The 25765-nt window shown below is 48.3% G+C and overlaps 1 long non-coding RNA gene across 1 annotated transcript; it reads left to right on the forward strand.

Annotated features, from left to right (window-relative positions):
- The first annotated feature begins 13690 nt into the window (after positions 1–13690).
- On the forward strand, positions 13691–19257 carry LOC140116522 (uncharacterized). The gene is made up of 2 exons (XR_011852790.1): positions 13691–13841; positions 19167–19257. It is a non-coding gene; the product is annotated as an uncharacterized lncRNA (long non-coding RNA).
- Positions 19258–25765: the final 6508 nt, after the last annotated feature.

Consider the following 25765-nt stretch of genomic DNA (forward strand, 5'->3'; position numbering starts at 1 on the left):
CAGCCCCCAGTATGCCCAGTACATAAATTTTTTCTTGAGACAGAAATAAAATAAAACCTGTCAGGCACTCCTTTAACAGAAGTACGTTTACACAAAAGAAAAAAGGAACATTCAACATTAACAAGACCTAAGGTTGGTTGGCTATTGGTCAAAGTTTATTGGTAATGAGCACTTCCCATCCATACCTCCCAGTGTGTTTTGAAATTATTTTGTAAAGCTATTGCTTTTTCATATGCACAAGTGGTATTAATTTGTGTAATGACCTCCCTAATATTGGGGTGTCCTTCCAATATTTTGTAATGGTTACCATAATATATGGGTAAGTGTCCCTTTCTGAGGCCATATAATCTCTGGCAGCCTGGTGGGGATGTGTTGAATATCTTATGTAAGCGAGTAAGTGAAAAGTACCATCTCACATGAATTTTAACGAAACTATTGCTTCTACATGAGATACACACGAGAAGGTAGAATATTCTACTGACAACACTTTACTCACCTTTCGCAGGTCTTCGGCTTCCCGGCCAGGCTGGCAGAAGCACGTCTATGAGATCTGCTGTCAGAGAAACTACAACGTCAGCAGGCCGCGTCATAGTTCTGTGCCGGCAGATCGGGAAAACGAAGACCTGCTGCAGAGAGAAGAGGGGGACAGTGGCGACAGGTGAGTACTAAGTTTATTTTTTATTATAAATTGTGCTGAAAATCTCGGCTTATACTCGAGTATATACGGTTTACATATGGTGGAGTCCCTGGAATCTATTCTTTTAAAAAATCTGATAGAAGTATATGATGGAATGCCACTTATCTTGGCTTAATAGGATCGCAATAGTTAAGAGAAATATACTACCAACAATGTCTTACTATCGGAGATGTATCCCTCTGATGCTTCCAAAGGAAAAAATCAGTAGCCCTCCCCCAACAAATAGTCAGTGGCCCCTAAAGAATCCAAAAATATATTGATCGAAACTCATGGAAAGGCAAACCAAGTGGGGGTGGGTCACCTAAATTTATCAAAATATCAAGACGCTATACTTATAGAGCTGTTAAAAGCGCTGTGGCAAGAGAAAGAGAGTGAAAAATGTGTATATATATATATATATATATATATATTATATATATATATACAAAAAAGCCAAAAAACAGCAGCACAGTCCTTAGCAACAAGATATAGCGGGTGCTAGCCTTCCACTCACACCAGTCTGAGTGGGTTAGATATCCAATAAAAAGAAAAACGGCAGCACTCCAATGTTGTGAACAAACAAACGTGTTTATTCCACCTCCAGCAACGTTTCGGCTGTTAACTCAGCCTTTGTCAAGCAATGTGTGTAAAGTTTTGTACAGATATATATAGTCGCAGTGCAATGACATCATACATAAAGGTAAACAAAAGCACATGGTGCATATAATCTAATGTAACAGTGATCAAATAGTTAACAATCCATGATTGATGCATACATATAATGGTATTTCATAAACATCTACATTTGTGATCAAGTGATCATTTATATAAAGAGATATTCTTTTGTTGTAAATAAGTGTATCGTTCACCTGTGTGGGACCTCCTCCTGGCTGTGGATTGAAACAAATCAGACGCTGCCCGCGTCCCAAAAGGTGTCAATGCGCATGTCAGAGAATGTGGTGGAGAGCAGATCACTAGCTGCGCATGTCGCGCATGCGCCATATTGATTATGACTTCGTCGGGCGCCATCTTGGATTAGGATTCCCTTACATCTCCTTTATTGAGGCAAACTAACCCTGGCTGTTTTTTGGCGCGTGCGTGCGCCCAATCTACGTATCTATTGAGTGCCATATTAGGTAGGGGAATAAATATTCCTGGCAAAGAGCTAAGTAGAGTATATCGGAATATATCAGAATATACATTCTCGTAGGTATAGGGAGTGGATCTTACGTATATAGTCATAGCATAGACAGATATAATACCACAGTGAAAAGGAACTTTTAATTCCAACTATATGGTGCCGCAAGGCCCATTCTTGAGCCGTTTAAGATAGGAAGTGGTTGACATCTATGGTGACTTTTGTGACAGATGCCATTTTGCTCTTACTGTGCACACTCTCCACCAGGGTAAAACTTAATAGCGAGTCCTCTAGTGGGGAAATGCTTGGTCCGCGGTTGGGGATGATACCATTTCCATTACGGACCAATATGCTTTCTGTTACATACACGGAGTGCACTATACTAGTGTACACCGTGTAGTGTTACCCACATATTTTGGGACTTCTTCACTAATAACCCATATTTTGTGGCGAGTGTGTTACACCTAGGTATCCTTTGTGGTACCGTGTTTAAGTACCCTTGCGGCACCATATAGTTGGAATTATAAGTTCCTTTTCACTGTGGTATTATATCTGTATATGCTATGACTATATACGTAAGATCCACTCCCTATACCTACGAGAATGTATATTCTGATATATTCCGATATACTCTACTTAGCTCTTTGCCAGGAATATTTATTCCCCTAACTAATATGACACTCACTAGATACGTAGATTGGGCGCACGCATGCGCCAAAAAACAGCCAGGGTTAGTTTGCCTCAATAAAGGAGATGTAAGGGAATCCTAATCCAAGATGGCGCCCGACGAAGTCATAATCAATATGGTGCATGCGCGACATGTGCAGCTAGTGATCTGCTCTCCACCACATTCTCTGACATGCGCATTGACACCTTTTGGGACGCGGGCAGCGTCTGATTTGTTTTATTTTTTCTGACATGCGCAATGGGCTTCATGAGACGCGGATAGCGTCTGACTTGTTTCAATCCACAGCCAGGAGGAGGTCCCACACAGGTGAATGATACACTTATTTACAACAAAAGTATAACTCTTTATATAAATGATCACTTGATCACAAATGTAGATGTTTATGAAATACCTTTATATGTATGCATCAATCATGGATTGTTAACTATTTGATCACTGTTACATTGTATTATACACTCACCGGCCACTTTATTAGGTACACCATGCTAGGAACGGGTTGGACCCCCTTTTGCTTTCAGAACTGCCTCAATTCTTCGTGGCATAGATTCAACAAGGTGTTGGAAGCATTCCTCAGAGATTTTGGTCCATATTGACATGATGGCATCACACAGTTGCCGCAGATTTGTCGGCTGCACATCCATGATGCGAATCTCCCGTTCCACCACATCCCAAAGATGCTCTATTGGATTGAGATCTGGTAACTGTGGAGGCCATTTGAGTACAGTGAACTCATTGTCATGTTCAAGAAACCAGTCTGAGATGGTTTCAGCGCATTATCTTGCTGAAAGTAGCCATCAGATGTTGGGTACATTGTGGTCATAAAGGGATGGACATGGTCAGCAACAATACTCAGGTAGGCTGTGGTGTTGAAACGATGCTCAATTGGTACCATGGGGCCCAAAGAGTGCCAAGAAAATATTCCCCACACCATGACACCACCACCACCAGCCTGAACCGTTGATACAAGGCAGGATGGATCCATGCTTTCATGTTGTTGACGCCAAATTCTGACCCTACCATCCGAATGTCGCAGCAGAAATCAAGACTCATCAGACCAGGCAACGTTTTTCCAATCTTCTACTGTCCAATTTCGATGCGCTTGTGCAAATTGTAGCCTCAGTTTCCTGTTCTTAGCTGAAAGGAGTGGTACCCGGTGTGGTCTTCTGCTGCTGTAGCCCATCTGCCTCAAAGTTCGACGTACTGTGCGTTCAGAGATGCTCTTCTGCCTACCTTGGTTGTAACGGGTGGCGATTTGAGTCACTGTTGCCTTTCTATCAGTTCGAACCAGTCTGCCCATTCTCCTCTGACCTCTGGCATCAACAAGGCATTTCCGCCCACAGAACTGCCGCTCACTGGATGTGTTTTCTTTTTCGGACCATTCTCTGTAAACCCTAGAGATGGTTGTGCGTGAAAATCCCAGTAGATCAGCAGTTTCTGAAATACTCAGACCAGCCCTTCTGGCACCAACAACCATGCCACGTTCAAAGGCACTCAAATCACCTTTCTTCCCCATACTGATGCTCGGTTTGAACTGCAGGAGATTGTCTTGACCATGTCTACATGCCTAAATGCACTGAGTTGCCGCCATGTGATTGGCTGATTAGAAATTAAGTGTTAACAAGCAGTTGGACAGGTGTACCTAATAAAGTGGCCGGTGAGTGTATGCACCATGCGCTTTTGTTTACCTTTATGTATGATGTCATTGCACTGTGACTATATATATCTGTACAAAACTTTACACACATTGCTTGACAAAGGCTGAGTTAACAGCCGAAACGTTGCTGGAGGTGGAATAAACACGTTTGTTTGTTCACAACATTGGAGTGCTGCCGTTTTTCTTTTTATATTATATATCGATAGAGGAGGGTGCTGTAAATAAGATGTCCCTGAAGAGTCTCTTGGTAGGCGATTGGTTGAGTAGCGTTGTAAAGTTTCCAATGCTTGACTATACAGGGCTAGAGCTGATAGCCTGGCATTACTATCACTCTTGTAATAGAGTCATTCCTGGGAAGGCAAAATATCAAGCTAGAAGGATCTGTCCCTAATGAGTGGAAGAATGCAAATATCTACTTCCTAGCTGAAACACTACTGCCTTTTAGTGAGATCTGTATTAAATGCAGGATCCCTAATAGTAAATCTCTCAATTATAACACAACAGATTCCTTTTTAAAACAAGACAAAATATCTAAAAACCTGCACATATACAGCCAGTGACAGGTTTCTATAGAGCTCTAATAACTGACTGACAGCCTTCTTTTAGCTAAAAATTGTTTCTCTTACATCCACATAAATCACCTTTTATCTTATATTACCTGGCATCAAAGAGGGTGTGTCCTGCTCATCACAGGTCTTACTGGTCACAGTTCATGTCATGTGACCAGAGTGACATCATCTCAGCTACTTTAGCCTCTTAACTATAGCAAACTGTACTCCACAAATGTATCTGACCACAGGAAGTCACAGCTGCCTCCATGGACTTCTACTCCTTTCCATCCTCCATGGAGACTGCTGTGATTTCATGTAATCACATACATGAGGTACAGTTTGATATTATTAGAAGGCTAAAGGACCTACGATGATCTGTTCACATGTCATGAATGTAACACACGGCACCGTGTAAAAAAAGGACAAAATATTTCCCACGTGTACATAGAACTTTATATGTCTGTAGTTGAATATTAGCAGATGGTCCCTATGTACAAGGAGGCAGTGATTTGAAGAGATACAGAGATGTAAATCATCAATAATAAGGCGAGGTTCACTGCCAGCCTGAGAGAAGAGTCACAAACAACAGACATGAGTCAGAAAAGCTAATTTGCATATCAAATAAACATCTGTAATTAAGGTACAGGGCCCCACTGACAGCTAATTTTAGGTGATTTGGGGAGGACTTGTAACCCTTTATCAGCAGGCATTAATAGTTAGAGTGGTCAAAATCTGGTGACAGGTCCTCTTTAAAAGACCGTCTCTCCTCTATTAACCCCTTACCGACGTGTGACGTATCTGTATGTCACCAGTGGCAAGGTGGGTGTTTGTCTACAGAAACAATACAGCCTCGGGTCTGACGAAGACCCGAGGCTGTCATGGCAGGATGATTATTGCCCCCCGATGACGTTCGGGGGAGCGACAATCTCAATAAAGATGGTGGCGCCCATGCACCGCCTTGTTTTAAGTGCCACCAGTGTCTTTGCCGGCGGCAGACAACAGGTTAACCCCCATGATCAGTGCAAGCACAGACCGCGGGTTATAGTGATAGGTCAATATGCAATAAACAGCAAAGCCTATCTCTGTATGAAGAGGGCTCAGCCCGTGAGCTCTCTTCATACACCCTTCATAGCTCTATATCCATTGCAGAGCGTGAAGGAGTTAATGGCAAATAGCGCTCAAAGTCGAAAATGCTACTTTTTTGCCATTTTTTAAAATATAAAACATTACATAAAAAGTGATGAAAAAGCTGTACAGTCCTTAAAATGTTAGAACTGAAAACATCATCAAAAGTCGCAAAAATGACACCACCCACAGCTCTGTACACCAGAAGATGGCAAAATGAAGAATTTTAAGTTTTAATTTTTGTAAATGTATAAGAACATTAAAAAACTTATATAAATTTGGTATCCCCCTGATTGCATTGACCCAAAGTCCGATCGAGACCCCAGAGATGCCTGCAAGAACTGCCGGTAAGATGGCGTCTATGACGTCATCTTACAGGCACAGTGTCAGCCTATGCAAGCGCATAGGCTGACACTGATAATACCCTGAAATACATCAGTATTGCAGAGTATTATCATGAACAAGCAATCACATGATTGCTTGTTCATGTCCCATGGTGGAATTAGTAAAAAAAGTACAAAAAAAATTTTTTTTTCAATAAAAAATAAAGTAATAAATCACTAAAAATGCCCATAAGCCCCATAACATATAAAGAGACATATAATGCTAACATCATCACACAAACCTCACATATATAGTATCACAGCATCCGTAACAACCCGTAGAATAAAAATAAATAATTATTGAACCCGCACAATGAACGCCATTAAAAAAAACTGTTAAAAACCTGCCACAATTTATTATTTTTACCTATTAAATCCCACAAAAAACGCAATAAAAAGTGATCAAAAAAACATATGTACTCCAAAATGATACTGTTGCAAAGTACATCTCCCGCAAAAAACAAGCCATCAACCAGCTCTGTAGACACAAAAGTTAAAATGTTATGCCACTTGGAAGACGGCAATGCAAAAATGATAGATTTTTAGGGCTTTATTTGGCAAATTTAGTAAAACTTAAGAAAAAATATTCATGTATGGTATCCCCGTAATCGTATCGACCCATAGAATAAAGGTAACATGATTATTAGGCTAAACGGTGAACACGAAAAAAAAAGGAAAAAATCCAGCCCAGAATTGATTATTTTCTACTCCTGCCCTCAAAAAAAAAGTTCAAAATTTTCAACAATAGGTGATACCAACCCCAAAATGGTAACACTGGAAAAAGCATCTCATCCCGCAAAAAAATGCCGTCACATGGCCCCAATAACGAAAAAGCAAAAATTTTATAGCCTACAAAAGGGGCCAATGAGGAAACTAAAATCCTGACAGCTGCAGGGCGCTCCTTCCCTTCTGCGCCTCGCTGTGCACCCATAAAACAAGTAACGGCCACATGTGGGGGGTCTATGTACTTGGGAGAAATTGCAAAACAAATTGTATGGTGGGTTTTATCTTTTGTAAATTTGGAAATTTTAGGGTAAATGAACATATAACCGTCACAATTTAACCATTCTAAATTTCATCTCCATTTTGATTTCATTACTATGATCTCAAGGGGTTAACAATGTTCCCAAAAGCGGTTTCTGAAAGTTTGAGGGGTGCACATTTGAAAATGGGTTGATACATAGGGGGTTTTTTGATGCTAAATATGTAAAATTTCATTTAAAACTGTATTTATCCCCAAAATATTAAATTCTGAAAATATGCAACATCGCTATTCGATTTGTAGGCCGCACGACATCAAAATAAATTATCCAGACATTTAAAAAATGATGAAAATGTAAAGTAGACATTTGGGAAATGTTATTCAGCAATTTATTTAGGTGGTAAATCTATCTACCTGAAAACGCAATGATTTCGAATTTCAACAATGGCAAATTTTTCAAAAAATTCATTTTTTTCTATTTTTTGTAAATAAAATGCAAAACTTATCAGCCAACATTTACCACTAAAATGAAGTACAACATGTGGGGAAAAATCAATCTCAGAATCGCTTTGATAAGTAACAGTGTTCAAAAGTTATAACCTTATAAAGAGACGCAGGTCAGAATCCAAAAAAATCGGGCTGTGCCTTAAGCTTTAAACTGGCTGCATCCTTAACCCCTTAAGGACGCAGCCATTTTACAGCTTAAGGCTCAGTCCCATTTTTTAGTTTCTGACATGCGTCGCTTTATATGGTTATAACTTTTGAACACTGTTACTTATCAAAGCGATTCTGAGATTGTTTTTTCCCCACATGTTGTACTTCATTTTAGTGGTAAATTTTGGCTGATAAGTTTTGCGTTTATTTACAAAAAAAAAGAAAATATGATGAATTTTCTGAAAAATTTGCCATTTTTGAAATTTGAAATCATTGTGTTTTCAGGCAGATAGATTTACCACCTAAATAAATTGCTGAATAACATTTCCCATTTGTCTACTTTACATTTTCACCATTTTTGAAATGTCTGGATAATTTATTTTGATGTCACGCGGCCTACAAATTGAACAGCGCTTTTCCGGATTTTCAGAATTGACTATTTTGGGGATAAATACAGTTTTGAATGAAAATTTACATATTTAGCATCAAAACCCCCCTATATAATCAACCCAATTTCAAATCTGCACCCCTCAAGCTATCAGAAACAGATTTTACGAAGATTGTTAACCCCTTGAGATCTTCATAGTAATTACATCAAAATGGAGGCGAAATTTAGAATAGTCAAATTGTGCCGGTTATACGTTCATTTAGCCCTAAAATTTACACATTTCCAAAAGATAAAAATACAAAACCCACCATACAATTTGTTCTACAATTTCTCCCGAGTACAGAGACCCCCCACATGTGGCCGAGACTTGTTTTATGGGCACACAGTGAGGCGCAGAAGGGAAGGAGCACCCTACAGCTGCCAGGATTTTACTTTCCTCATTGGCCTCTTTTGAAGGCTGTAAAATTTTCGCTTTTGCGCTATTAGGGCCATGTGATGCCATTTTTTTTGCGGGATGAGATGCTTTTTCCAATGTTACCATTTTGGGGTTGGTATCACCTATTGTTGAAAATTTAGGAACTTCTTTTTGAGAGCAGGAGTAGAAAAGCATCAATTCTCTACTGGTTTTTTTACTTTTTTTTTTTGTGGTGTTCACCGTATAGACTAATAATCATATTATCTTCATTCTATGGGTCGATACGATAACGGGGATACCAGACACGAATATATTTTCTTGCGTTTTACTAAATTTGTAAAATAAAACCCTATTGTGGGGAAAAATCTATCATTTTTGTATTGCCATCTTCCAAGTGGCATAACTTTGTTACGTTTTTGGCTACGGAGCTGGTTGATGGCTTGTTTTTTGCGGGACACGTTGTACTTTGCACCAGTATCATTCTAGAGTACATATGTTTTTTTGATCACTTTTTATAGCATTTTTTGTGGGATTGAATAGGTAAAAATCATAATTTTTGGAGGGTTTATAACAGTTTTCTTTTACGGCGTTCATCGTGCGGGTTCAATAATTATTTATTTTTATTCTACGGGTTGTTACGGACGCGGTGATACTATATATGTGGGGTTTGTGTTATGATTTAGACTTTTTTTTTCAGTTATATGTCTCTTTATATGTTTTGGGGCTTTTGGGCATTTTTGGTGATTTATTACTTTATTTTTTTATTGAATTTTTTTTTTTTTTAATTTTTCACTTTTTCCACCATGGGAAATGAACAAGCAATAATCTGATTGCTTGTTCATAATAATACCCTGCAATACTTATGCATTGCAGGGCATTATCAGTGTCAGCCTATGCACTTGCATAGGGTGGCACTCTGCCAGTAAGATGACGTCATCTTACCGGCAGTTCCTGCAGGTAACACTGGGGTCCAGATCGGACCCCAGTGATACCGTAGCAATGATCGGTGCCCCCCGAAAATGATTCGGGGGGGCCAATCGTGGGGGAAAGACCCCCCAGATGCATGTTAGATGCCGCGGTCGCGATGACCGCGGCATTTAACAGGTTAATCACCCGCGATCAGAGACAACTCCGATCGCGGGTGTTACACTGGGGTGCCGGCTATCAGTCACAGCCGGCACCCCGTGTTTCCCGATGCCGGTTCGGCTCAAATCTTGAGCTGAACCGGCATCGGCTCAGCGTCCGATATATCGGACGCTGAGCGTTAAGTCACTGAGCTCAGCGTCCGATATAAGAGGTTAAAGGACACCTGTCATCAGGTCTGTCACTTGTCCTGTCACCTCTACCTATTGGAGCAGCTCACAAGGATCCCATCCCAGCCTTTATCTAGTTATTTCATACATTATTCATTGTAAAATCATCTATTCTTTATCATGTAAATGAGGCTGGTCACATGGTCAGAGGCAGTGATGTCACCCTTGTTACCCCTCCCCTCTCCTCCCCCTGCTCATGTCTGTGTGTAATGTATAGTAAAGCATTGCTAGTGTGTTTGCTGCATCTGCTGACATGCTGCATCCTCCTAATACACAGAGACACAGACATCAGCTACACATGAATCTGACATGTTCTGCTGTAACATGGCTGCCTGGAGCTGCTGTATCTCTCCTATACACACACGCACATGCACACACAGGCTGCAGGGGGCGTGGCCACCAGCACCAGGAAGCACATCATTATACAGCCTCACACCATTATACAGGCTGTCAGTCAAGCACTGGGGGTGCCCACTCATGAATAGAGTGGACAGCTTGAATATGCTAATGCTTCATTGGACATTTCACAGGTCATTTGCATACAGCTTTAGGACCTCATTGCTTAGGTTTACAGGCATGTAGAGGGACAATGAAGGGATAGAGGCAATGCTCTCTAATAGCAGTTTCTATGAAAATATATTTAGTTTAGGGGGGTTATTTTGCATGACGGGTTCTCCTTAAGGAGTTAAAACCTCCAGTACAAAACAGAAATTTTGCTGCCTCTGGTACTAATAACTTTTTCATACTTCGGTGTACGGAGCTGTGGATGGTGTCATTTTTGCGACTTTTGCTCACATTTTTAATGCTTCTAATTTTAAGTCTGTAAGACCTTTTGATCACTTTTTATTGAATTTTTTATATTTTTCAAAATCGCCATTTGCGACTTTGGGCGCTATTTTCCGTTAAAGGGTTAAACGCAGTGTAAAACCGTTATTACGGTATATTTTAATAGTTCGGGGATTTTGGGACTCGGTGATACCTAATGTGTTTATGATTTTTACTGTTTATTTATATTTATATGACTTCTATGGTGTGATTTAAATTTTTCGTTTTTTTTAATATAATTTTTTTTTCTTTTTTATTATTTTTCAGACTTCCTAGGGAACTTGAACCCTAGGTTGTCTGATTGATCCTACTACAGTATGGCAGTATATGGGGATTTTGCACGCCATCTACTATAATGTGCAAATGGCCCATTGTAATAGATAGCTTAAAACATGATAGCCTAGGATCTTAGTATGACCCGAGGCTGTCATGGCAACGGATCGCCACTCCTCGATGATGTCACGTTAATGCTCGCTTTGCTGGCAGCGATCAAAGGGTTAACACACCAATCGTGGGTGTTAGCGACGGGGGTTTGCTTCATTGTGAAGCAAGCACCCGTTGAGTATTAAGAGGGCTCAGCCCGTTTGCCCTCTTCATACTCCCCCATGCGCAACAACACGTACAGATACCTCTTATTGCGCAATAGGATTAATGTTCCCCACATAGTATAATGCCCCCATTCTGTGGCCCCCCCTATGGACCCATATAAAACCCCTCTTTAATTTTCTCCTCCCTTTACATTTAGTTTTCCACTTTTATTTATCTGCCAAAACTTATACCAATACTATCTGTACTCCCACCCTCCCTCCTCCTCACATGGTGTAGCCCCTGTCCTCCATCCACCTCATACTGCGGCCCCCTGTCCTCCAGCCTCCTCATACTGCGGCCCCCAGTCCTCCAGCCTCCTCATACTGCGGCCCCCTGTCCTCCAGCCTCCTCATACTGCGGCCCCCAGTCCTCCAGCCTCCTCATACTGCGGCCCCCTGTCCTCCAGCCTCCTCCTATGGCCCCATGTTCTCTAGCTTTTCCTCCTGTAGTCCCATGTCCCGCAGCCTCCTCCTCGGGCCTTCTGTGGCCTCCTGCCCTCTTTCCTCCTCTTCCGGTTTTTTACCTTCCCCCACTGCAGTCACTTCTGCTCCTAGACTCCGACTGTAACTCGGGGGAGTTGTGGGGTCGGCTGAGGGGCAGAGCTACCTCCTTACATGTCTGAAGTCATGTGAGGAGGTAGCAGGGGCTGATCCCACCTCCTCCTGGCCCTGATGCATCTGCAGCTCTTATGTTCGGGAACAGGAGGAGGTGGGACAAACCAGGGAGAGAGAAGCAGCTCGGACAATCTCCAAGCTGCCCGTGACGGCGGGAAAAATGTTCAAAAAGCGGGACTGACCCACCAAATCCAGGATGGTTGGAAGGTATGCCTGTAACACTATGGGTGCAGGCACATGTTCAGTTTTTCAGATGCAGTTTTTGATGCCCAAAGCAGAAATGGAGTGAAAATAGAGGAGTAGATCTTCTTAATGATAAGTCCCATCCCATTATCATCCACACCTGGTATTGGCTTCAAAAACTGCATCTGAAAAACTTAACGTGTGGCTGCACTCTATATGTAATAGGGTGTGGTCACACCTACCACTTTGATTCAATTAAAGTGTAACCGTCATTCTGAGCAAAAAAAATAAAATAAAATACATAATTCTGCTCCAGGTGTCCCTGGGAATCATTCCTCCAAGTATTTTGCCTCTCGGTCCTCATTTAGTACCTTTTTTGGCCCATAGCAACCAGGGTTTCCAGCTCTCAAAAGAACTACAATCAGCAAGATGGAGGGGCGGAGCCTGCCCCTGTCACCTCATCACAAGCCCCTGCTGCTGACCAATGGGACCAGAGATATCTATGTATCTCCTATCTATCTTTCTAGCTAATATCTATCTGTGTATATCCTATCTATATCATATCTATCTATTTATCCCATATCTATCTAGGTAACACACTAGCACAGCTTGCAGACTTGGAGAGAGTCTCCTGCATATTCCTTGTGTGAGGTGATGGGGGGCTGCAGTTTCTGTCTGTGTGGATTATTTGTTTATACACAAGTGTAGGGAAAGCTGAGGGATAGATAAGTGTAGGTGTTTTGTTTCTACATTACTGAGGGCTTCTCCCTGCACATAACTGCATAACTGCTGTGAGCACTGAGACATGAGGTAACAGCTGTGTGCAGGGAGGGGGATGGGGGCGTGTATCTCCCTCGTAGTCTCTGCTTCTTTATGAAGACGGAATGTCCATAGTAACAGCTATCTGAGCGTTTTAAAAACGCATCTTTTTTTGACAGGTTTTCCGAATTTGCACAATAAATACCGGACAAAAACGGATATGTTTTCAGAAAACGCAGGGCTTAAAATTACCTGCCCTACAACATATCCAAAGCTTTTTGAAATGACGGTTACACTTCAAGAAACTGAACCAAAGCACACAGGCGTACGCCAAGGCCCAATCACATATTTACGTTGCTATGCAAAAGCATGCGAGGTAACCAGCACCACAGTGTCTTGTATTGCCTCAATGCAAGACAACCGCTGCAGGTTACCAATTACTTTCCATAGAAGAGTATATGTGATGGGGCCGGGCACACCACCAAAACAAAACCTTCAATAAACCGTCCATTATTTTTAGCAGATAAAAATGCTGCTTTGCTATATATTTTTTTTTTTTTTTGCTTTAACAAAACAGAACCCAGCTGTTACCCAAGAAGATATGAAACTCCAAAAAGTGCCCTAAAATCCTCCTTCGCAAAGCTAGGCCTCCGGGAGCCAGTGGTGCTTATATGTAAATAAGAGGTAATGATTGTCACCAAGACAAGAAAATAAAACTAAAATCTTCTGGTCCTGAGGGAGTTACGGGACGGTAGATGCTATTTCCTAGTGGTCTAAAGGACCTATGATGACGTCATGACCATGTGACCGGGCTCTTGTGTGGGAGGAGCAACTCTAGAGGTTACACAGGAAGCTTGGAGATCCGAGGAGAGGCGGCAGCAGCCATGTGCTACTGAGGAGGAAAGGTAAGGAAGAGGCAGCTGTGTGTGACATGGGAGGGATGTGGGGGTGCGGGCTGTGTGTGACATGGGAGGGATGTGGGGGTGCGGGCTGTGTGTGACATGGGAGGGATGTGGGGGTGCGGGCTGTGTGTGACATGGGGGGGATGTGGGGGTGCAGGATGTGTGTGTGACATGGGGGGGATGTGGGGGTGCGGGCTGTGTGTGACATGGGGGGATGTGGGGGTGCGGGCTGTGTGTGACATGGTGGGGGTGCGGGCTGTGTGGGACATGGGGGGGGTGCGGGCTGTGTGGGACATGGGGGGGGTGCGGGCTGTGTGTGACATGGTGGGGGTGCGGGCTGTGTGTGACATGGGAGGGATGTGGGGGTGCGGGCTGTGTGTGACATGGGGGGGATGTGGGGGTGCGGGCTGTGTGTGACATGGGGGGGATGTGGGGGTGCGGGCTGTGTGTGACATGGGGGGGGATGTGGGGGTGCGGGCTGTGTGTGACATGGGGGGGGGATGTGGGGGTGCGGGCTGTGTGTGACATGGGGGGGGGATGTGGGGGTGCGGGCTGTGTGTGACATGGGGGGGGGGATGTGGGGGTGCGGGCTGTGTGTGACATGGGGGGGGATGTGGGGGTGCGGGCTGTGTGTGACATGGGGGGGGATGTGGGGGTGCGGGCTGTGTGTGACATGGGAGGGATGTGGGGGTGCGGGCTGTGTGTGACATGGGAGGGATGTGGGGGTGCGGGCTGTGTGTGACATGGGAGGGATGTGGGGGTGCGGGCTGTGTGTGACATGGGAGGGATGTGGGGGTGCGGGCTGTGTGTGACATGGGAGGGATGTGGGGGTGCGGGCTGTGTGTGACATGGGAGGGATGTGGGGGTGCGGGCTGTGTGTGACATGGGAGGGATGTGGGGGTGCGGGCTGTGTGTGACATGGGAGGGATGTGGGGGTGCGGGCTGTGTGTGACATGGGGGGGGTGCGGGCTGTGTGTGACATGGGGGGGGGTGCGGGCTGTGTGTGACATGGGGGGGGTGCGGGCTGTGTGTGACATGGGGGGGGTGCGGGCTGTGTGTGACATGGGGGGGTGCGGGCTGTGTGTGACATGGGGGGGGTGCGGGCTGTGTGTGACATGGGGGGGGTGCGGGCTGTGTGTGACATGGGGGGGGGTGCGGGCTGTGTGTGACATGGGGGGGGTGCGGGCTGTGTGTGACATGGGGGGGGTGCGGGCTGTGTGTGACATGGGGGGGGTGCGGGCTGTGTGTGACATGGGGGGGGTGCGGGCTGTGTGTGACATGGGGGGGGTGCGGGCTGTGTGTGACATGGGGGGGGTGCGGGCTGTGTGTGACATGGGGGGGGTGCGGGCTGTGTGTGACATGGGGGGGGTGCGGGCTGTGTGTGACATGGGGGGGGTGCGGGCTGTGTGTGACATGGGGGGGGTGCGGGCTGTGTGTGACATGGGGGGGGTGCGGGCTGTGTGTGACATGGGGGGGGTGCGGGCTGTGTGTGACATGGGGGGGGTGCGGGCTGTGTGTGACATGGGGGGGGTGCGGGCTGTGTGTGACATGGGGGGGTGCGGGCTGTGTGTGACATGGGAGGGATGGGGGGTGCGGGCTGTGTGTGACATGGGAGGGATGGGGGGGTGCGGGCTGTGTGTGACATGGGAGGGATGGGGGGGTGCGGGCTGTGTGTGACATGGGAGGGATGGGGGGGTGCGGGCTGTGTGTGACATGGGAGGGATGGGGGGGGTGCGGGCTGTGTGTGACATGGGAGGGATGGGGGGGTGCGGGCTGTGTGTGACATGGGAGGGATGGGGGGGTGCGGGCTGTGTGTGACATGGGAGGGATGGGGGGGTGCGGGCTGTGTGTGACATGGGAGGGATGGGGGGGTGCGGGCTGTGTGTGACATGGGAGGGATGGGGGGGTGCGGGCTGTGTGTGACATGGGAGGGATGGGGGGGTGCGGGCTGTGTGTGACATGGGAGGGATGGGGGGGTGCGGGCTGTGTGTGACATGGGAGGGATGGGGGGGTGCGGGCTGTGTGTGACATGGGAGGGATGGGGGGGTGCGGGCTGTGTGTGACATGGGAGGGATGGGGGGTGCGGGCTGTGTGTGACATGGGAGGGATGGGGGGGTGCGGGCTGTGTGTGACATGGGAGGGATGGGGGGGTGCGGGCTGTGTGTGACATGGGAGGGATGGGGGGGTGCGGGCTGTGTGTGACATGGGAGGGATGGGGGGGTGCGGGCTGTGTGTGACATGGGAGGGATGGGGGGGTGCGGGCTGTGTGTGACATGGGAGGGATGGGGGGGTGCGGGCTGTGTGTGACATGGGAGGGATGGGGGGGTGCGGGCTGTGTGTGACATGGGAGGGATGTGGGGGGTGCGGGCTGTGTGTGACATGGGAGGGATGTGGGGGTGCGGGCTGTGTGTGACATGGGAGGGATGTGGGGGTGCGGGCTGTGTGTGACATGGGAGGGATGTGGGGGTGCGGGCTGTGTGTGACATGGGAGGGATGTGGGGGTGCGGGCTGTGTGTGACATGGGAGGGATGTGGGGGTGCGGGCTGTGTGTGACATGGGAGGGATGTGGGGGTGCGGGCTGTGTGTGACATGGGAGGGATGTGGGGGTGCGGGCTGTGTGTGACATGGGAGGGATGTGGGGGTGCGGGCTGTGTGTGACATGGGAGGGATGTGGGGGTGCGGGCTGTGTGTGACATGGGAGGGATGTGGGGGTGCGGGCTGTGTGTGACATGGGAGGGATGTGGGGGTGCGGGCTGTGTGTGACATGGGAGGGATGTGGGGGTGCGGGCTGTGTGTGACATGGGAGGGATGTGGGGTGCGGGCTGTGTGTGACATGGGAGGGATGTGGGGGTGCGGGCTGTGTGTGACATGGGAGGGATGTGGGGGTGCGGGCTGTGTGTGACATGGGAGGGATGTGGGGGTGCGGGCTGTGTGTGACATGGGAGGGATGTGGGGGTGCGGGCTGTGTGTGACATGGGAGGGATGTGGGGGTGCGGGCTGTGTGTGACATGGGAGGGATGTGGGGGTGCGGGCTGTGTGTGACATGGGAGGGATGTGGGGGTGCGGGCTGTGTGTGACATGGGAGGGATGTGGGGGTGCGGGCTGTGTGTGACATGGGAGGGATGTGGGGGTGCGGGCTGTGTGTGACATGGGAGGGATGTGGGGGTGCGGGCTGTGTGTGACATGGGAGGGATGTGGGGGTGCGGGCTGTGTGTGACATGGGAGGGATGTGGGGGTGCGGGCTGTGTGTGACATGGGAGGGATGTGGGGGTGCGGGCTGTGTGTGACATGGGAGGGATGTGGGGGTGCGGGCTGTGTGTGACATGGGAGGGATGTGGGGGTGCGGGCTGTGTGTGACATGGGAGGGATGTGGGGGTGCGGGCTGTGTGTGACATGGGAGGGATGTGGGGGTGCGGGCTGTGTGTGACATGGGAGGGATGTGGGGGTGCGGGCTGTGTGTGACATGGGAGGGATGTGGGGGTGCGGGCTGTGTGTGACATGGGAGGGATGTGGGGGTGCGGGCTGTGTGTGACATGGGAGGGATGTGGGGGTGCGGGCTGTGTGTGACATGGGAGGGATGTGGGGGTGCGGGCTGTGTGTGACATGGGAGGGATGTGGGGGTGCGGGCTGTGTGTGACATGGGAGGGATGTGGGGGTGCGGGCTGTGTGTGACATGGGAGGGATGTGGGGGTGCGGGCTGTGTGTGACATGGGAGGGATGTGGGGGTGCGGGCTGTGTGTGACATGGGAGGGATGTGGGGGTGCGGGCTGTGTGTGACATGGGAGGGATGTGGGGGTGCGGGCTGTGTGTGACATGGGAGGGATGTGGGGGTGCGGGCTGTGTGTGACATGGGAGGGATGTGGGGGTGCGGGCTGTGTGTGACATGGGAGGGATGTGGGGGTGCGGGCTGTGTGTGACATGGGAGGGATGTGGGGGTGCGGGCTGTGTGTGACATGGGAGGGATGTGGGGGTGCGGGCTGTGTGTGACATGGGAGGGATGTGGGGTGCGGGCTGTGTGTGACATGGGAGGGATGTGGGGGTGCGGGCTGTGTGTGACATGGGAGGGATGTGGGGGTGCGGGCTGTGTGTGACATGGGAGGGATGTGGGGGTGCGGGCTGTGTGTGACATGGGAGGGATGTGGGGGTGCGGGCTGTGTGTGACATGGGAGGGATGTGGGGGTGCGGGCTGTGTGTGACATGGGAGGGATGTGGGGGTGCGGGCTGTGTGTGACATGGGAGGGATGTGGGGGTGCGGGCTGTGTGTGACATGGGGGATGGGGGGTGCGGGCTGTGTGTGACATGGAGGGATGTGGGGGTGCGGGCTGTGTGTGACATGGGAGGGATGTGGGGTGCGGCTGTGTGTGACATGGGGGGGGGTGCGGGCTGTGTGTGACATGGGGGGGGTGTGCGGGCTGTGTGTGACATGGGGGGGGTGTGCGGGCTGTGTGTGACATGGGGGGGGTGTGCGGGCTGTGTGTGACATGGGGGGGGTGCGGGCTGTGTGTGACATGGGGGGGGGTGTGCGGGCTGTGTGTGACATGGGGGGGGTGCGGGCTGTGTGTGACATGGGGGTGGGTCGGGCTGTGTGTGACATGGGGGGGGTGTGCGGGCTGTGTGTGACATGGGAGGGATGTGGGGGGTGCGGGCTGTGTGTGACATGGGAGGGATGTGGGGGTGCGGGCTGTGTGTGACATGGGAGGGATGTGGGGGTGCGGGCTGTGTGTGACATGGGAGGGATGTGGGGGTGCGGGCTGTGTGTGACATGGGAGGGATGTGGGGGTGCGGGCTGTGTGTGACATGGGAGGGATGTGGGGGTGCGGGCTGTGTGTGACATGGGAGGGGATGTGGGGGTGCGGGCTGTGTGTGACATGGGGGGGGGTGCGGGCTGTGTGTGACATGGGGGGGGTGTGCGGGCTGTGTGTGACATGGGGGGGGTGTGCGGGCTGTGTGTGACATGGGGGGGGTGTGCGGGCTGTGTGTGACATGGGGGGGGTGTGCGGGCTGTGTGTGACATGGGGGGGGTGTGCGGGCTGTGTGTGACATGGGGGGGGTGCGGGCTGTGTGTGACATGGGGGGGGTGCGGGCTGTGTGTGACATGGGGGGGGGGGTGGGGGTGCGGGCAGTGTGTGACAGGGCGAGGGGATGTGGGGGTGCGGGCAGTGTGTGACAGGGCGAGGGGATGTGGGGGTGCGGGCAGTGTGTGACAGGGCGAGGGGATGTGGGGGTGCGGGCTGTGTGAGGAGGAGGGAGCCATGGGGGGTTATGGTTGTTGTTTAAATATTTTGGTCCTTTACTATTATGAACTTTTCTTAAATTCTTCTCTTTCAGATCAGTGACTGCGTTGAGGATGAGGATTTTTTGTTTTATTTGCGATGGTCAAATGGTTATTTTTTTATTTTATTTTTTTAAAAATGCTAAATTACATATTGCAGTCACCAGGTTTAAAGGAAACCTACCAGTTAGAATGATAGGGGTAAGCTGTAAGTACCGGCACCAGCCCAGGGTGAGCTCAGGGTGAGCTGGTGCCGGTACTTACTTTCGTTAGTGTTATAAACTGCGGTATCGCGGTTTTAACACTATTTAAACTCTAGAGCAGCAGAGGCTTCGGTGCTGCGTGCGTACGATCGTGCGCGCGCCTACATAGGAAATGACGGAGACGTTGCGGTCGCACGCAGCGCCGAAGCCTGTTCTGCTCTAGAGTTTAAATAGTGTTAAAACCGCGATACCGCAGTTTATAACACTAACGAAAGTAAGCACCGGCACCAGCTCACCCTGAGCTCACCCTGGGCTGGTGCCGGTACTTCCAGCTCACCCTGAGCTCACCCTGGGCTGGTGCCGGTACTTACAGCTTACCCCGGCCATTCTAAGTGCTAGGTTTCCTTTAATAAAGCAGCAGCATTACCAGGGTAGAAGCCCCTGCTGACCCCAGCCTGCACCCACCCCAGTGCGTCACCCTCAGATCATTACACTTGTGGTGGTAAGAGGGGGGAGTTTTGATCTTTTTTTGTTAGTCGCCTCTGATGGTATGAAAATAAAAGCACTAACACCTCAGTCCTCATCTCCGCTCCAGCATGGAGTGTCTGGTCTCTGCTGACCTCTGAGTGTCACAGGAGGGGCCGCGTGTGACTAGAGGGCAGAGGATCCTGTGCACCTGAAATTGCTGATCCCAGAAAAACTCATTTATGTAGCCTTTAAGAATACTATCTAAATTTTAAAAAATATGTATGTATGTACTTGAGTATAAGCCCCTAATTTTAACACAAAAACTAGGAAAACCTATTGACTGGAGTAAAAGCCAATGGTGGGAAATGCATTGGTCACAGCCACAAGCCGGTATATAGCTATTCAGCCCCCATGCACACCACTATATAGCCAGCTGCGCTCTAGTATAAAGCCAACAGCCCTTTTCCCCAGTATATAGTCAGTCAGCCCATGTCCAGTATATAGTCATTGCCTGCCCCCCCCCAGTCCAGTGTATAGCCAGTGGCCCCCCTCCCCCAGTCCAGTGTATAGCCAGTGGCCCCCCTCCCCCAGTCCAGTGTATAGCCAGTGGCCCCCCTCCCCCAGTCCAGTGTATAGCCAGTGGCCCCCCTCCCCCAGTCCAGTGTATAGCCAGTGGCCCCCCTCCCCCAGTCCAGTGTATAGCCAGTGGCCCCCCTCCCCCAGTCCAGGGTATAGCCAGTGGCCCCCCTCCCCCAGTCCAGGGTATAGCCAGTGGCCCCCCTCCCCCAGTCCAGGGTATAGCCAGTGGCCCCCCCCCCCCCAGTCCGGTATATAGCCGGCGGCTCCCCCCCCCCCCCCCAGTCCGGTATATAGCCGGCGGCTCCCCCCCCCCCCAGTCCGGTATATAGCCGGCGGCTCCCCCCCCCCCCCCAGTCCGGTATGTAGCCGGCGGCTCCCCCCCCCCCCAGTCCGGTATATAGCCGGCGGCTCCCCCCCCCCCCCCCCAGTCCGGTATATAGCCGGCGGCTGCTCCTCCCAGTCCGGTATATAGCCGGCGGCTGCTCCTCCCAGTCCGGTATATAGCCGGCGGCTGCTCCTCCCAGTCCGGTATATAGCCGGCGGCTGCTCCTCCCAGTCCGGTATATAGCCGGCGGCTGCTCCTCCCAGTCCGGTATATAGCCGGCGGCTGCTCCTCCCAGTCCGGTATATAGCCGGCGGCTGCTCCTCCCAGTCCGGTATATAGCCGGCGGCTGCTCCTCCCAGTCCGGTATATAGCCGGCGGCTGCTCCTCCCAGTCCGGTATATAGCCGGCGGCTGCTCCTCCCAGTCCGGTATATAGCCGGCGGCTGCTCCTCCCAGTCCGGTATATAGCCGGCGGCTGCTCCTCCCAGTCCGGTATATAGCCGGCGGCTGCTCCTCCCAGTCCGGTATATAGCCGGCGGCTGCTCCTCCCAGTCCGGTATATAGCCGGCGGCTGCTCCTCCCAGTCCGGTATATAGCCGGCGGCTGCTCCTCCCAGTCCGGTATATAGCCGGCGGCTGCTCCTCCCAGTCCGGTATATAGCCGGCGGCTGCTCCTCCCAGTCCGGTATATAGCCGGCGGCTGCTCCTCCCAGTCCGGTATATAGCCGGCGCCTTGGCTTATACTTAAGTATATACAGTATTATACACTGTTACTATGTTGGTAAGAAAATATAAAAATTAAAATATTTTACTTTGTGTTTTATGAGCTTTTTTGGCACCTGATGTTTTTCTAGGCTGTATATGTGAAATGATAATAAATCTCTCTACAAAAAAAAATTTTGTCATGGTGTTTTTTTTTTTTTTACATGAGTTGTTTAGTTTCTCAAAGTGATCTGGTGGATCCCGTGGCTTCCAGCGGTTTACAACACAATGCACGGAGCTTGTTCCAGTGTACACGGATCTGGGATCGGGCCCGTTCTCACAATCTTTTTCATTGTGTTTTTAAAAACGCTAAACAAACGCTACATGTAAATGCGGCGTCAGGTGCCTGGAGAGATCTGCTGGGTCATCGGACTCTTCACCATGTAAATACTGATGACGTGTCATCTCATTGGTGACATCCTCCAGCGCAGAGTTCTCCAGAGAGATACTGAGTGACTCCAGAATTCCTCCTGCAGTCTCAGGCCTCCCAGAATGTGCCATGCTTAGAAATTTTTCAACCCTTTGCCGCAAACCGTCGTGCTATTATGTCGGCATGTGGCTGACGGGCTGAGCTCTCTCTGTACTGGGTGGGTGTTTGCTGCATATTGCTTGCATTGATCACAGGTGTTAACCTGTTAAATCCTGGCAGTGTTGCCATCTCGGATCAGATTGTTGCTTCCAGTGACAACATCCTATACATACGGCATATACAGCTATCTTGCCTGCTCTGCTATTCCTGCTGGTTTAGAACTGTATTGCTTTATTCTGGATTCTCCACCAACTGCTGGTGACTATCAATGAAGGAGCAGTTGCCATCTGTAGCCACTAAACTACTGGCTAATAAACACAGTGGCCTAGATTTATCATGGCCTAAACTCTCGGAAAATGCACTTAAATACATGTTTTTGAGAGGGAGCACTGACACTATGTGGGGAGGGCAAAATACTTCACAAGAGACACTAATATTATTGAGGGGTTATTCACATGGCCGTCCGCAGGGACGTACATGCGGCCACATATACGTCCCCATAGACGGCAATAGCGGCACGGCGGGGATACGGTGACATGGGTGGCACCGATCCGGGCCACACACCGCAAAAAGATAGAGCATGCTCTATCTTTCGGCGTGTGTGCGGCCGTGAGCCGCTGTTTTCAATGGAGGGAGGAGGGGTCACCATTCACATCTATTGGAGTGCTAAAAACCAGCCAAGTGAATCCCCATATACCTGTTTTTCCTAGTGGGTAGAAAGACTCGGTCCTTTAGCCAACTATGATTTACCCTGCTCATTTAAGCTACAGTAAGCTACATCCTAGTGGGCAGAAGGACCTGATCCTTTTATCCATGTCATTCACATTTCTAGTGGGCAGAAGGACCTGATCCTTTTGTCCCAGACAGTCACAGCTCTAGTGGGCAGAGGGACCTGGCCTTTCAGCCAAGTATGGTTTAGCCTGCTTATATAAAGTCAGATGAATCCTAGTGGGCAGAGGGACCTGGTCCTTTTGTCCAAGTCAGTCACATTTCTAGTGGGCAGAAGGACCTGGTCCTTTAGCCCACTAGGATTTAGCCTGCTTATATAAAGTAAGCTAAATCCTAGTGGGCAGAAGGACCTGTTCTCACACTTATAACCTGACACTGCACTAGGTCCTTTAACCAACTAGGATATAGATTGCACATATAAAACAAGCTAAATCCTAGTGGGCAGGGGGACCTGGTCTTACTCTTCCAACCAGACACTGTACCAGGTCCTTTAGCCAACTAGAATTTAGATTGCTTATATGAAACAGGCTAAATCCTAGTGGGCAGAAGGACCTGTTCTTACACTTCTTACCTGACATTGCATTAGGTCCTTTAGCCAACTAGGATTTGGCCTACTCATATAAAGCAAGCTAAATCCTAGTGGGCAGAAGGACCTGTTCTTATACTTCTAACCTGACACTGCACTAGGTCCTTTAACCAACTAGGATATAGATTGCTCATATGAAACAGGCTAAATCCTAGTGGGCAGAAGGACCTGTTCTTATACTTCTAACCTGACACTGCACTAGGTCCTTTAGCCAACTAGGATTTAGATTGCACATATAAAACAGGGTAAATCCTAGTGGGCAGAAGGACCTGTTCTTACACTTCTAACCTGATACTGCATTAGGTCCTTTAGCCAACTAGGATTTAGCCTACTCATATAAAGCAAGCTAAATCCTAGTGGGCAGAAGGACCTGTTCTTATACTTCTAACCTGACACTGCACTAGGTCCTTTAGCCAACTAGGATTTAGATTGCACATATAAAACAGGGTAAATCCTAGTGGGCAGAAGGACCTGTTCTTACACTTCTAACCTGACACTGCACTAGGTCCTTTATCCAACTAGGATTTAGCCTACTCATATAAAGCAAGCTAAATCCTAGTGGGCAGAAGGACCTGTTCTTACACTTCTAACCTGACACTGCATTAGGTCCTTTAGCCAACTGGGATTTAGCCTACTCATATAAAGCAAGCTAAATCCTAGTGGGCAGAAGGACCTGTTCTTATACTTCTAACCTGACACTGCACTAGGTCCTTTATCCAACTAGGATATAGATTGCACATATAAAACGGGGTAAATCCTAGTTGGCTAAAGGACCTAGTGCAGTGGCAGGTTAGAAGTATAAGAACAGGTCCTTCTGCCCACAAGGATTTAGCTTGCTTTATATGAGTAGGCTAAATCCTAGTTGGCTAAAGGACCTAGTGCAGTGTCAGGTTAGAAGTGTAAGAACAGGTCCTTCTGCCCACTAGGATTTACCCCGTTTTATATGTGCAATCTATATCCTAGTTGGCTAAAGGACCTAGTGCAGTGTCAGGTTAGAAGTATAAGAACAGGTCCTTCTGCCCACTAGGATTTACCCCGTTTTATATGTGCAAAGGACCTGTTCTTATACTTCTAACCTGACACTGCACTAGGTCCTTTAGCCAACTAGGATATAGATTGCACATATAAAACGGGGTAAATCCTAGTGGGCAGAAGGACCTGTTCTTACACTTCTAACCTGACACTGCACTAGGTCCTTTAGCCAACTAGGATTTAGCCTACTCATATAAAGCAAGCTAAATCCTTGTGGGCAGAAGGACCTGTTCTTATACTTCTAACCTGCCACTGCACTAGGTCCTTTAGCCAACTAGGATTTAGCCTACTCATATAAAGCAAGCTAAATCCTAGTGGGCAGAGGGACCTGGTCCTTTTCTCCTCTAACAGTTTTCTGTATACAAGACATGAATAAGTCGCATTTCTGAAGCACTGCTAGGATATTGTGACTTTTTGTCAGTTTTAAATCCGGCAAGCCACTTTTTAAAATATGTGATGGGGCACAAGTAAGGTCAGTACGCCAAATGTACTATAGCCTGTATCAAAATACTAGCGCGGGTTATTGCTGAAATCTACGCCAAGTGGGACACGGTGTAGGTGTCAATTCCGGCTAAGCGGTTAGAACATCTTAGCAAATACGGAGCGTCACGTCCGGAGGTTATTAAGACTTGCGCAAAATGGGGGTCATTTATCTAAGGGCCATGTTCCATGTGCATTTTGGCTTCCGTTTTGCAGTTTCTGGATGAATTAAAAATCCGTTGATTGCCCTGGACTTGCAATAGTATCCGTTTTTTTACTTTCCATTATACCTTCAATTATTTAAGCAGATAGTAGGAATTAAACGGATGGCTGACACTAACAAAAAAACAGGTCTGCCAAAGGGATCTACAAAAATTTTTATTTATTATTAACAATAATTTAAAAAAAAAAAACAAAAAACGGAAATTGTGAAACAGAAGTGCGTAACTTTGCGCAATATTTTTAATTGCACACAACCAACAGACTCAGATGCCAGTTATATAACACAATGCGCCAGTCTTAATAAATTTCCAATAATTTTCAGATTGGAATTTGTGTTGGAGGACTAATAATAATAATAACTAATAATAATACTGCAAGGGAAATAAAAAAAAACTTTTAAATAGCTTTTGTATTCAATTGAACAATAAAAGAACTTTAGCCAACTGGAAATTAGTTTTTCTATGTTGAAACAGCTAAATCCTAGTGTATAGAGAGACCTGGTCCTTTAGCCCATTAGGATCTAGCCTCTTCTATATAGAGCAGCTAAATCCTAGTGGATAGAGGGACCTGGTCCTTTAGCCCATTAGGATTTAGCATTTTCTATATAGAGCAGGCTAAATCCAAGTGGGCAGAAGGACCAGGTCCCTTAGACCACTAGGATTTAGACTCAACCGTTACGGGACATAACGTAAAATGGCGGCACAAATCATTTGGTCCGCGTTGCTCTCCGTAACGGTGGGCG

Source organism: Engystomops pustulosus, chromosome 2, assembly GCF_040894005.1.
Source record: "Engystomops pustulosus chromosome 2, aEngPut4.maternal, whole genome shotgun sequence".
In the NCBI taxonomy this organism is placed as follows: Eukaryota; Metazoa; Chordata; class Amphibia; order Anura; family Leptodactylidae; genus Engystomops; species Engystomops pustulosus.